Raw genomic sequence first — 13,577 nt, 5'->3', positions numbered from 1 at the left:
AGAACAAAACACTTGCAACCAAATACATGAAAGTATTTCAGATTTGGCTTCATTTTCTATACCATCTCATATGGTATTTTTCCATGCTTGTTTATGAGTGTTGCATTCTGTGTAAAACAAGCAGTCTGCATAGCTTCAGCCCAAAAGTAGGTTGGTAGCTTTGCTTCATCAAGCATAGTTCGTGCAGCTTCAATGAGAGTCCTGTTCTTTCTTTCTACAACTCCATTTTGCTGTGGAGTTCCAGGTGTAGAAAATTCCTGTTTGATTCCATGCTCTTTGCAGAACTCTTCCATGATTGAATTCTTGAACTCAGTGCCATTATCACTTCTTATGATTTTAACAGAATCTTTGACCAACTTATCCAGCTGTCTAACATGATCAGTTAGAGTAAATGCAGTTTCATTCTTCTTGTGCAAGAAGTACACCCAGGTGTACCTTGTGAACTCATACACTATAAACATAACATATTTCTTCTTTGCAATAGACATGACATTGACTGGACCAAATAGATCAACATGCAGTAGGTGATAAGGCTCAAGAATTGATGACTCAGTTTTGCTCTTAAAAGAAGATTTTCTTTGTTTTGCCTTTTGACGTGAATCACAAAGGCCATCAGGAGCAAATACTAATTTTGGCAGTCCTCTCACAAGATCTTTCTTTACAAGCTCACTTATGTTGTTGAAGTTTAAATGAGAGAGTCTTTTGTGCCAATTCCAGCTTTCTTCAATTGATGCTCTACTCAATAGACAGATTACAAAATCATTAGTACTTGTTGAAAGTCTGGCTTCATAAATGTTACCATGCCTGTAACCTTTCAGAATCACTTTTCCTGTAGAATTGCTTACAACTTCACAGTGTTCTTCAAAGAAATCCACATGATAACCTATGTCACAGATTTGACTCACACTTAGCAGATTGTGTTTAAGTCCTGTGACAAGAGCTACTGTTTCAATGATGACATTCCCAAGATTAATATTGCCATATCCCAGAGTTTTTCCCATGTTGCCATCTGCATAAGAAACTTCTGGGACAGCTTTCTCCACAAAGTCTAAGAGCAGGGCTTTATTTCCAGTCATATGTCCTGAACATCCACTATCCAGTACTAGGATGTTTCTCCTGTTGCCCTGCAATCACAAAGACCAATAATGGTTAGTTTTAAGGACCCAGACTTGCTTGGATCCTTTGGCCTTTTTAAGTTTGTTAGCATTTGCAGCGGATTTAATATCAGAGTTTATGCTAACATGCTGTTTATCAGAACTTATATCAGACTTTGCATCAGATTTTACACTAGAAGGAATTAAAGCAACTTTCTTCAAAGAAGGTTTTATTTGATAATAATCATAGTATAAACTATGATATTCCTTACAAGTATAAATGGAATGCCATAAACTACCACAATGAAAACAAGGATTTTGTGGCTTAAACCTAACAGACTAACTCTTAACTCCTGACTTAGGAGGTAAAGAGTTTATATTCTTATTCTTCCTGCAAAAAGAAGCAAGATGGTTAGAGTTTCCACAGTTATAACATTTTTTTCTAGGAGCATTAGGAACATGCATATAATTATTGCTTTTATTCACACCTTCCTTTCCATTCCTATTTTTCCTAGCTGCCTTAACCTTGTTGACATTCCTTATTTCTTTCAGCTTATACTTAAGCTGATTCTTTGTCATTAAGCCTATGTTGACTTCAATTGGTTTATCGTGTTCTAATTTGTCAGAAGTTGACTTCTCCTTAACTTCTGTCTTAGACTCTTTCATCTTTTCAGAATCAGACTTTACAGATTTAGCTACAAACTTAACATGATTTACCTTTGGCTTAACAGTTTGTTTAACAACAATTGGCTCAATTTGTTCAGTTCCTTTTTCACTTTTGTCATCTCCATAATTTAAGCCCTCTTTCCAGTTTCCACTACTTAATAAATTCTGAGTTGTTCTGCCAGAGTTAGTCCAAGTCCTGATAATCTCTTTTTCTTTTTCTAACTCAGTTTTGAGAGACTTATTCAATTTTAGCAATTCATCTCTAACATAAAAAGTATCATCTCTCTCTTTCCGAGTTTGATGGAACATAACTAACTTCTTTTCTAAATAATCATTCCTTTTCTTAAAAGCAAGAGTTTCAGAAGTTAATCTTTCACATGTTAAATTTTGATCTCTGTAGCTAATAAACATGGTTTTAAGATATAATCTCAACTCAGTAATATCATCAGTATGAAAGGCATAAGTTGTTTGAGGTACCTTTAATTCAGGAGTTTCAGGGCTGCCATCAGCATTTGCCATCAAGGCATAGTTCACCTCATCTTCAGAATCTGAAGAGTCTGTCCAGCTTTTCTTCTTTGTGACAAATGCCTTGCCTTTGTCACTTTTTCCTTTCTTGCAGTTAGGAGATATGTGGCCTTTCTCATCATAATTGTAGCATTTAACATTTGAGTAATCTCCTCTGACAGACTTTCCTCCTCTGCCTTCAGATTTTCTCATCACAATTGTAGCATTGGCAAAATGCCCTGCCAAGCCACATTTGAAACATTTGAATTTTGACTTATCCACCATGTTTCTATTTGGCTTGGCTGCTCTAAAGTTCTTCTTGAACTTGAGCTTGGAAAATCTCCTGGAAAGAAATGCTAGGTGCTCATCAATGTCCTCCATGTCATCTTGGCTCAATGAATCTTCACTTTCTACTGCAAGCCCCTTGCCCTTGTTCTCACAGATCTTAGAAGTTGATTCAACAACTTCCATCTTCACTTCCTTCTCCTTTTCCAACTTAGCAACTAGTGCAATGGATCCTCCTTTCTTCTTTCCTCTCTCCATCCTTTCATCCTGCTCTATTTCAAGCTCATAGGTTTTCAGGATGCCATACAGTCTCTCCAAAGTAAACTCCTTATAATCTTGTGAGTTTCTTAATGAGACTGTCATTCGTTTCCATTCCTTTGGAAGAGATATAAGGAATTTCAGATTAGAGTCTTTAGTCTGATAGACTCTTCCATGCAACTTAAGAGTATTTAGTAGTTTTTGAAACCTACTAAAAATGTCAGTGAGAGACTCACTTTCCTCATTGCGAAAATGGTCATATTGCTGAATCAAGAGCTGCATCTTATTTTCTCTAACTTGCTCAGTGCCATCACAGATTATCTGTATAGTATCCCAGACTTCCTTGGCAGTTTTACAGTTGATAATGTTGTCAAACAAGTTTGCATCAACTCCATTAAACAGAATATTCATGGCCTTTTTATCCTTCCTGACTTGTTCAATGTCAGGATCAGACTATTCATGCCTTGGCTTGGGAACTGATGGCTCGTTTCCTGTTGCAGCTCATTGGAATATGAGGACCTCTTTCTATGCAGTCCACATAGGCCTCATCTTGAGAAAGCATATGAAGATGCATCTTTACCTTCCAATGATGGTAATTATCTTTATCTATAAAAGGAATCTTGACTCCAACATCCTTCTTGTTCATCTTGCTGAATTGTTTTGATCTTTAAACTCTTTGTTGATTAAGAGCTTGCTCTGATACCAATTGTTAGTCCCTTAACAATATAGCAAGAATTACAGAAGGGGGGTTGAATTGAATTCTTGAACCTTTTTCCTTAAAATAAAAATGTTCAAACTCGAATACAAATATAAGTGTTTTGATTAACACAATGCGGAATAAAAACTTAAGTGAATCAAAACATAAGTAATTAAAAACAAGAGTCTTTAAAAACTTTCTGGTGGATTTAAACAATTCCACCAGAGATATATATTATATCGAGAGAACTCTGTGTGCAAGAATGCTCACAGCTGCTTACAAATTTTAACTACTAAGAATACAGAGAAATGCTAATAATTCTGCTTACAAATGTTTCTCACTTTTTGTATCTCAGATCTTAGTTTATATTTGCTACTTCTTGGTTTATATAATACCAAGATTACAAAGTCAAAAGATAGAATCATTATAAAAACTATCGGGTCTAATGCTTTGTTACTTTGTTCTCTATTACCCAGTTAATAGGCTTTCTCATTCCATTTGCATACATCCCGACGCATGTGACCAGTTGTCACTGTCAACTGATGTTTGAATTCTTTATCCGTTGAGTACATGATCATCCGTCGACCTTATGATCATCCGTTGATGGCTTCATTGATCATCCGTCGACTGCTATATAAAAACATCCGTTGATAGCCATTTGATCATCCGTCGATGGCTTTGTTAATCATCCGTCGGTAGCTATTTTGGCACTTGATTTCAATTTATTTATGCAGAATTACAAGACATCATCTACGTACAATTAATCAACCTATTATTCATATCTAGTTAAAGTCAACATGACTTATATGCTACTACAGAATCTATACAAAGGTGTATGCAGAAATGTGCTACAGACTCATTATTACATAAGCTACTCACTCGATGGATAATAAGTCATCATCCGTCGGGACTACAATGAGTTATCCGTCGGGACTATAATTCTTATCCGTCGAGTGCTACATTATTTCACTAAGTAAAATCTACTTAGGTGTTTTGTTTATGAAATCATCAAGTACACAACATATGCACAACAATCTCCCGTAATTTATGTCTACTGGAATTGTAGCCATAAATTAAGAGATACTTGATGATAACAAAACAACCTACACATACAACTTTAAAGAAAAGTAGATAATACTGAAAGTGCTTCAAATAATCAAAATGTGCAAAGTTTAGCTCACAGTCATTTCAAGATGCTCCTCTAGCCTGAGCAGATTTTTCTAGTTTCTTGAAGGTGTGGATCTTCTTCCAAGCTTTCTGTTGTTTTCATAAATCTGATTTTGGAGCTGTCTGTGGAATTCCAGTTCATCAGATTCTGAGAGATTTAGCTTTTCTTGCATTTCCAAGAGAGTCTCATTGCTGGAGATGCTCAGTTGGTCTTCTAATCTGAAGAATCTTCTCACACCTTTGTCATCTATGAACTCCATCAGCCAGTTGGCCTTAGATGCACTCTTCTCCCTGTGTATGGGATGATTAGAGTCTTTGGGAGTGCATATTTAGCTCTAACACTTCTTAGTTCTTCAATCGTCTTCAATACTAGTCTTCTTGCAGTGACATTGAACCCAAAGTTCTTCTTGAAGGATGAATAAACTTTAATCAGTACAGCTTGGCTCTCTTGAAGAATCCTGTGAAGTGGCCACTGAATCTCCTTTCCTCCTTTGTACTTGAACACTAACCTTTCAGGTAGGTTTCTGTATGCATCAATTCCCCTCACTTCATCTAGTTCATCCAGATAGAGGTTTAGATCATAAAATTCTTTGATGTCACACAAGTACAAGTAGTCTCCCTTATTGACTTTGGGCTGAGCTTTGACTACAGATTTGGATTTGAGGGGTGACAATTTCACTTTCTTGACTGCCCTTGACTTTGTCCTCTTTGGCTTGCTAAGGATTGGTAGACTGAAGTCAGGAATTGGTATGTTATCCCATTCTATTGGCTCATCCTTGGGCACAATAGGTTCACCATGAATATTCCTGTAGGGATCCACCACCCTTATATCTTCTAGTACCACAGAGGGCTTTGATGCTTGAGTTGTAGCTGGTGTGGATTCCTTAGGAAATTGATCTTCTAATTCCTTGTCAACAATATCCAGTTTCCTTTTTGTTCTTTTAGCCAATTCTTTCTTTCTTGGAGATTTCTTCTGTTCTTCAACATGTTTCCTTGATTCAGTAGCTTCAGATGATTGAGAGGGAATTTGTTGTGATGAATTCACAGCCTGTAGCTTGGCCAAGATAGCAATCTGCTCTTTCTTTTATTTAGCCTTCTTTGCATCTAGAATAGCTTGCTTCTTTTCCTGCTTCAATCTGGCTTTTTCTTCTCTCTTTGCTTGAGCAAATTGAGGATGTCCAGCTACCACACAAATTTCCTTCCCATTTCTGAATATCTTAGCAATCCTCTTTTTAGAAGCTGAATCAGTTGGATCTTTATAGAAAACAATTGATCTTGACAGAAGCTTCTTCTCATCAGGCTTGGGTGTCTCATACACAGTATCCAAGGGGTTTTTCAAGGATGATTTTGAGTAGTTTGCCCTTGGTTTAAGAATCATTTCAGCCTTTGGAGACTTGATCCAGGAAGATTGTCCTTTTTCCAGATAGTTCATGCTCATCTCATTCACACTGATTTGCTTGACTTGAGAGTGATGGATGGCTGACTTAAATGGCTCCTTGACAAGTTCAAACTTCTTCTGTATCTCCTCATCAATCTTCTCCCAGTTGATCAAACTCAACTTTTCTTTCTTAGCAGCTTTTAAGTTGGCTGCTGCTGCTTGAATCAGATCTATACCATCTGCAACTGGTGGCTTTGAGACAGTAATTGATGGCACAATTACCTTAGTGATTTGTATCTGAAGCTTCTCCCCCTCACTTGGTCCTTTCTCCCCCTTTTTGTTATCATCAAGTTGAGGAGTCAGGCCTTGTGCTTTAGCCAGTTGCATGAGAAGATTGGTCTGAGACTGTTGATTTTGAAGAATGGTGGCCACAAAATTTTCAATAACTTGAACTCTGTCTTCTAACTTGGCCAGCTTCTTTTCAGCATCTGATTCTCTTCTCAGTCTCAGTAATAGATCCTGCATGGTACCATATGGCATGACTGAATCCAGCTTCTCAGAATTGTAGGTCTTCAAGTCAGCTATATCCTTTTTGAGTTCATCCACACTCAGATTATGTCTTAACTGCTGTAACTTCATGAGATGTAGAGAATCTAGGTGAGCTTGAAGAATAGCCTTTGTACCAGCATTTGAGCTCTTCTAAATGACCTTTTGGATAGACATGATTTGTTTGACCAAGGAGACATTAAATTGTCCTGGTGTAGACTCCTTTGTCAAGGCCCATTCAGGTAAATCTGGAATAGAACTTGGGCCTTCATCTCCCCCTAAGTTCATGCTTACATCAAATGAAATAGAGTCATCATCATTAGAATTTACTCCAAATTCTTCAGATGGCTCACCAGCTGTAGGTGGAAGCGCCAGGGGAGGCCGGGTCATTTGACGACCTGTGTATTAGTTCCCCTTTTTGCAAAAAATAAGCCCCAGCTCCCTAAGAGGGACCCTTCTCTGGAGGCATTAAATTGACAACAACTTTATCCCTTTGTAGAGATTCTGAAGTATGCACCAGATTCAAAGTCTTTTCTGCCTCCTCATTGCCCTGAGCAACCAACAATTGATAGGCTGACACAGGATGAGTAAAAGTGTGACGCCCTCAATCTCGGGGTTAGGAAATGAGGACTCACACACCTCTAATCTAATAATTAAATATGCATAAACCTCGATTAACTACTAACAGGATCAACAGGATAAAGTATGAGACAAGATTACAACTACCAATCATAAAATATAACTTACAAACCCAAAATATCATTAAATAAACAATATCGATTCCGGCTGGGAACCGACAGATAACCCAATGTATCTTTAAACATTTCCATCTAGGCGCGAGCTCACTTTTATTTACCACTACCTGCTCTGGCAACCGGAAGCCCTCAACACAGTAGGGACCACCAGGTACGCTCTTACGAGCAGTGCGCCTAAGCCTGGCCATCTTCTTGCTTAACTGCCATGGTTAGATTAAAACGAAACAAATGAGTATAAAACTCAGCAAGTAACTATATAGCAGTTCTACAATATCAATTCACAATATGCTTTACCAAACTCAGGGCATTCTACTTTATTTGATCTAGATGGCAGATTTCCATCTTTTGGGTTAAGGAAAGGTTTTGAAGGATAATGTGGGGCTTTCAAGGAACAAGGCTCAAAGTAGGATGAAAGTCGACATTCATCACAAATCATTAAAGGATCAGAATAGATCTTTTAAAAGAGGAAAGCAACAATATTTCAATATTTGGAATCAATCATATGATCAACAAATTCAAGTATCAGGGTTCTCGAGCTTTAAGCTTCACATTAACATAATCAACTCTTTTTCAAAGCAATATAAACCATTTCCATTTTCAAGAATCAATTTACTGAACAGAAAGTTTCAGTTCCCTTTTTAAATAATCACTTAGAACCCTTGATTGGATCACTTTATCTTTCCATTTCATTATATACGGGTGATCAGCCCGTATCGACCTCCATTCTGGTCTTTAAGGTACCAATCGGCATAATTTCAGCCTTAAGTTGGACTAGCCCCGCTAGCCTCTTACCATGACTGGACTAGTCCCACTAGCCTCTTACGTCCCAATCCAATCCATCAGGAATTCATTTGGAAAACCTTGAGTTGGAAAAACAAATAGGTTTTCTAAAATTCATTTTATCATTACCAAGCATTTGAAATCATTCGGACTCTTTCAAGTCGAAATTCATTCTTAATTCAGATTTTAAGGAAACAAAGTTCAGGGAGTGATTCAAAGATAAACAAGGAACAATTCATAAGGATTCTGTATCAAGGATAACAAGGCACTAAATTAGAAGGATCAGCATCTGTGTAGGGATCAATAGGGTGATCGGGAAAACAGGGTATCATTAAATAGGGTTAACAAGGATAATCAGAGGGTTCAATATAATCCATGGCTTAATAGATAACTTGAACAGAAAGGACAGATTATCAAAGGGTTGAATCATTAAGCTTATCAATAACAGTTTATCAAGAACAAAGGCAGGGTATCTCAAATCAATAACAGGGTTTCATAATTAAACAGTTCAATACTCTACATGGTATGAACAACATTCTCTTTATAACCATTTACACAAGTAATCAGAGTTACTTGCCTGAATTTGCTTTCCTGAAGGTTGAACTACTGCCACCTAGTAAATCCTTTCCTTTCCTAGCCTGAATGCCCTCACGCTCCGAATCTACAATAAAACCAAACCTTAATCAGATTCTCAACTCTCATTCCCGGAACGATCACTCAATACGATAACTCGATTACATCCTTGACTCGAGTATACGATTATAGCTTATACACATAAGCACATAGCACATAGCACATAGCATATATCATATCTCTTTCTCGTAACTTTTATATCTTTATATGTACTTAACCATCGAAGGTTCTTGCTTAACCTTAGCTATTTCTCAAATCACACTAATATAATTCTTATGAGTACATGGTTTATTCTCAACTAAACCTTTACGACCATAGTTATCACTTATGGTTATCAAAATTAATCAATCTCCACCTTAACTCACATAAACATATAACACAATCCAAAATCTTTAAAAAGAATCATTCTCTTCTCTTTTATCATCAAAATTCGAATCCAAATAAACATATAAATCACATAATCTCTAAAATTACTCATGCATTGACTTAACATCAAATCAATTCCTTTTTATTCCTACATTCCATTCGGCTATATCCACAAAACATAATTCAAAGGTCGAACATTGACATGCAAGCATTAGATTTGTTTAAAACTTGAAATTAGTCCAACACTCATCCTTTTTAGCTTATTTTCAACTTGACATTTACATGCAAGGCTATACTTTAACATGCATCACTAATTCCTTTTGTAAATCAACATACAAATCTCGAGACTAGCTAATTAACCAAGAATCAAGTTATTAAATTTTAATTCCCTTTTCATTAGTACAAAACTCGACCAAAGCTCAACATGTAATAATAATTTTACTTCTTTTAATCCATTAACCATCCTAATAACAATCCATAATTACTTTATTCAACACGAAAATCAAATCAATTATTCCAAGGATCAAAACCATTCGGGTTTTCAAGAAAACAACACATGCAAGTGATTTCTCTTAATCCTTTAATCACAAAACAACCCATAATCAAATCGACAACTCATTTCTAATAATCACTTATCAATTTAACTTTTAAAAATCAAAACCTTTTTAAAATTTAAACGATCCAAGCATGCAAACAACGAAATCAACATTTATGGTATTGGAGTTCAGTTTTTAACATCACAACTCACCACCGGTTCACCGGAGTTCATCACCGGTGGCGGTGGTTTCTCGGTGGTGCCCCAATTCGGGGTTTCCAACCTTGAAACCTCCGATTTATGTACACACAAGGCACATGCAAGACTCACTTGGCTTTGAAAATCATTTTTCAATTATAAAATCATCTCTTTAAGCACATACTAGACCATATACACACACGTATACACGCATCAAGCATGAACACACACACACATCGAGCTTGCATGCAACAAGATATTCACACATGCACATTCCAATAACCACTTTTGTATAATTAACAAGAGATTTTGAGAAGGATTGGTGATAATTATCAAAGAAACAAGTGGTTTACCAAGAGAAAAGAAGAAGATCCGAGAGAGAGAAAGAGAGAGAGTAGCCGAGAGAGAGTGTGAGAAAGAAAGAGAGAAGAGAGAGTGATGGTGCTCGGGAAAAAAAAGGAAAAAAGGGGAAGAGGTTGAGTTTTATACTCAATCAAAATCAAGGGCATTTTAGTACATTACTAATTCCCTTTTTATTCTTATTTGTTCCTTCCTTTTTACTAAAATGTAATAAGGATTAAATATAAAATATATCTCTCTCGGGAAGTCGAGAATTATTAAAAATGACAATTTTAATACGTAGGCCTCGAAATTAGCTTTCCAACCATTACTCATAATAAGATTTTGAGCGTACGGTTGATTTTATATGAATTTCGCAATCTCGCCTTAATAATATTATTTCCCACATAAAATCAATTTAAAAATAAAAAACCACCAAATTAATCCACTCATCATTTTTAAAAAGTCTCTAGGACCACTATGAAGATAACAGAACAAATCCCATGTTTTTATCTTACTCGAATGATTTTATAAAAATGCGCGAAGGTTAATTAAACCTTTATTTAAGTCACATAATCCCTTTAAAATTCATAAAATTGTCACAGAACACATAGTCATGCACACAGACAACAATCTTACATATATAATCACGTAACGACTCTGGTCTGATTATAAAATTTATCCTTCTTTAATCTTTATCCTTTTCTACGCGTACCGGGTCACGTTAAGCCTGACGGCCCGACGCTCAGTATTTCGATTACGCTTCTCATTATCATTATCAATCAACACGTCACTTAGGACGAAATACTTTATTTACATATTCATTTCATTCAATCACATATAATTCACATTTTATATTCTTTAACTCCTTATTAGGACGGGTTCCGTTCTACCTGACGGCCCGACACCACAGCTTAACTTCTAAGCTGACTCTTTAAATTGGAACATTTTTATCTACGCTCCTATATTCTAATATACAGAAAAGACAATTATTCAGCACTTAGTCACATAATTATAATCATATCACATAACACATACTTTATTGACTTAATTACGTCACAAAATTCTCAGTCGTCACAATCTACCCTCCTTAAAATGATTCTGTCCCCAGAATCTAATCTAAAGCAAATAGATGGGGATACTTTTCTTTCATTTCGCTTTCTAATTCCCAAGTCGATTCTTCGACTAATGGATTTCTCCATAACACTTTAACTAGAGGTACAACTTTATTTCTAAGCGTCCTTTCTTTTCGATCCAAAATTCGCACTGGCTGTTCCACATAGGACAAATCTGGTTGGATTTCCACTAGTTCCAACTCGATCACATGGCTCGCATCAGCATTATACTTCTTCAGAAGAGATACATGAAACACATTGTGCAGATGTTGCATTTGCGGAGGTAGCGCCAATTCATACGCCACTTTCCCAACTCGTCCCAATACTTCAAATGGTCCAATATACCTAGAAATCAGCTTCCCTTTCTTTCCGAATTAGGTTAAACCTTTCCAAGGAGATATCTTTAACAAGAATTTGTCTCCAGATTCGAATTGCACATCTTTCCGTTCTTGATTTGCGTACTTTGCTTGGCAATCTTGAGCTGCAATTAATCTCTTTCGAATCATTTCAACCTTTTCCTTCGTTTGCTGAAATAGCTCTGGGCCAATTAACTTGCGCTCACCAACTTCATCCCAATAAGTAGGGGACCTACACTTTCTTCCGTACAACGCTTCATAAGGCGGCATGCCAATACTCGCGTGATAACTGTTGTTGTAGGAAAATTCAATTAAGGGCAAATGATCGTCCCAATTTCCTTTGAAATCTATTGTACAGGTTCGCAACATATCTTCAATTGTCTGAATTGTCCTCTCACTTTGTCCGTCTATCTGCGGATGATATGCCGTACTCATTTTCAACTTAGTTCCCAAATGTTCATGGAATTGTTGCCAAAATCTCGAGTTAAACCTTGGATCTCTATCAGACACGATAGATACAGGAACTCCATGACGTATCACGATCTCATCCAAATATAATTTGACCAACTTTTCCAACAAAAACCTTTCATTTATCGGCAAGAAATGTGCTGACTTCATCAACCGATCGATTACCACTCAAATCGCATCATGATTTGACTTAGTTTTAGGTAATCCTACCACGAAATCCATCGCTATATGTTCCCATTTCCATTCGGGTATGTCCAGTGGCTGAAGCAATCCGCTTGGCCTTTGATGTTCCGCTTTGACTCTTTGGCATGTGTAACATTTACTTATCCATTTCGCAATTTCCTTTTTCATGTTGGGCCACCAATAACTTTCTTTTAAATCCTGGTACATTTTCGTACTCCCAGGGTTAATTGAAAATCTCGAGTTATGCGCTTCTTGCAAAATCTCGTGCTTTAGTTCCACAACATTAGGTATCCAAATACGCGAGTTAACACGGTATATCTCTTTTCCATCCTTTTGAGCTTTAATTTCTTCTCCCGTCAACTTATCCTTTTCACGATTCATCACTTGCTCTTGACAGCATCGAATCTTTTCCAGAATCTCGGGTTGAAACAACATTTTATATATAGCTTCACCTCCACATTCTGGAGTCTGCACCTCTATTTCCATCTTTTCAAAGTCCTTGATCAATACTTTTGATGACGTTAACATATTCAACCTTTCTTTTCGACTTAAAGCATCAGCTACCATATTTGCCTTTCGAGGATGGTAGTTTATCGCACAATCATAATCTTTGATCAATTCCAACCACCTTCTTTGTCGCATATTCAATTCTTTCTGAGTAAAGATATACTTTAAACTTTTATGATCCGTATAATCTCGCACTTTTCCCCATACAAAAAATGCCTCCAAATCTTAAGGGCAAACACAATTGCTGCCAATTCCAAATCATGCGTTGGATACTTTTGCTCGTGCGGCTTGAGTTACCTTGACGCATATGCTATTACCTTCCCATGTTGCATTAACACACATCCAAGTCCTTTATATGAAGCATCACTGAATATCACAAATTCTCTTTTATCATCTGGTAATACCAACACTGGGGCGGTTACCAATCTCTTATTTAACTCTTGAAAACTTTCCTCGCACTTTTCTGTCCAAATAAACTTCTCGTTCTTTCTCGTCAATTTTGTCAACGGAACGGCAATCTTAGAGAAGTCTTGCACAAATCTTCTATAATATCCGGCTAATCCCAGAAAACTTCTTACCTCCGTTGGAGTCTTGGGTCTTTCCCAATTCATTACAGCTTCTATCTTGGCTGGGTCCACTTTAATTCCTTCTTTATTAACTATATAACCAAGAAATTGCACTTCCTTTAGCCAGAATTCGCACTTTGAAAACTTAGCATACAGTTTCTCTTTTCGTAGAATTTCCAAG

This window comes from Apium graveolens, chromosome 2 (assembly GCF_009905375.1).
Source record: "Apium graveolens cultivar Ventura chromosome 2, ASM990537v1, whole genome shotgun sequence".
NCBI lineage: Eukaryota > Viridiplantae > Streptophyta > Magnoliopsida > Apiales > Apiaceae > Apium > Apium graveolens.
Note: the sequence above shows the minus strand (reverse complement) of the source record.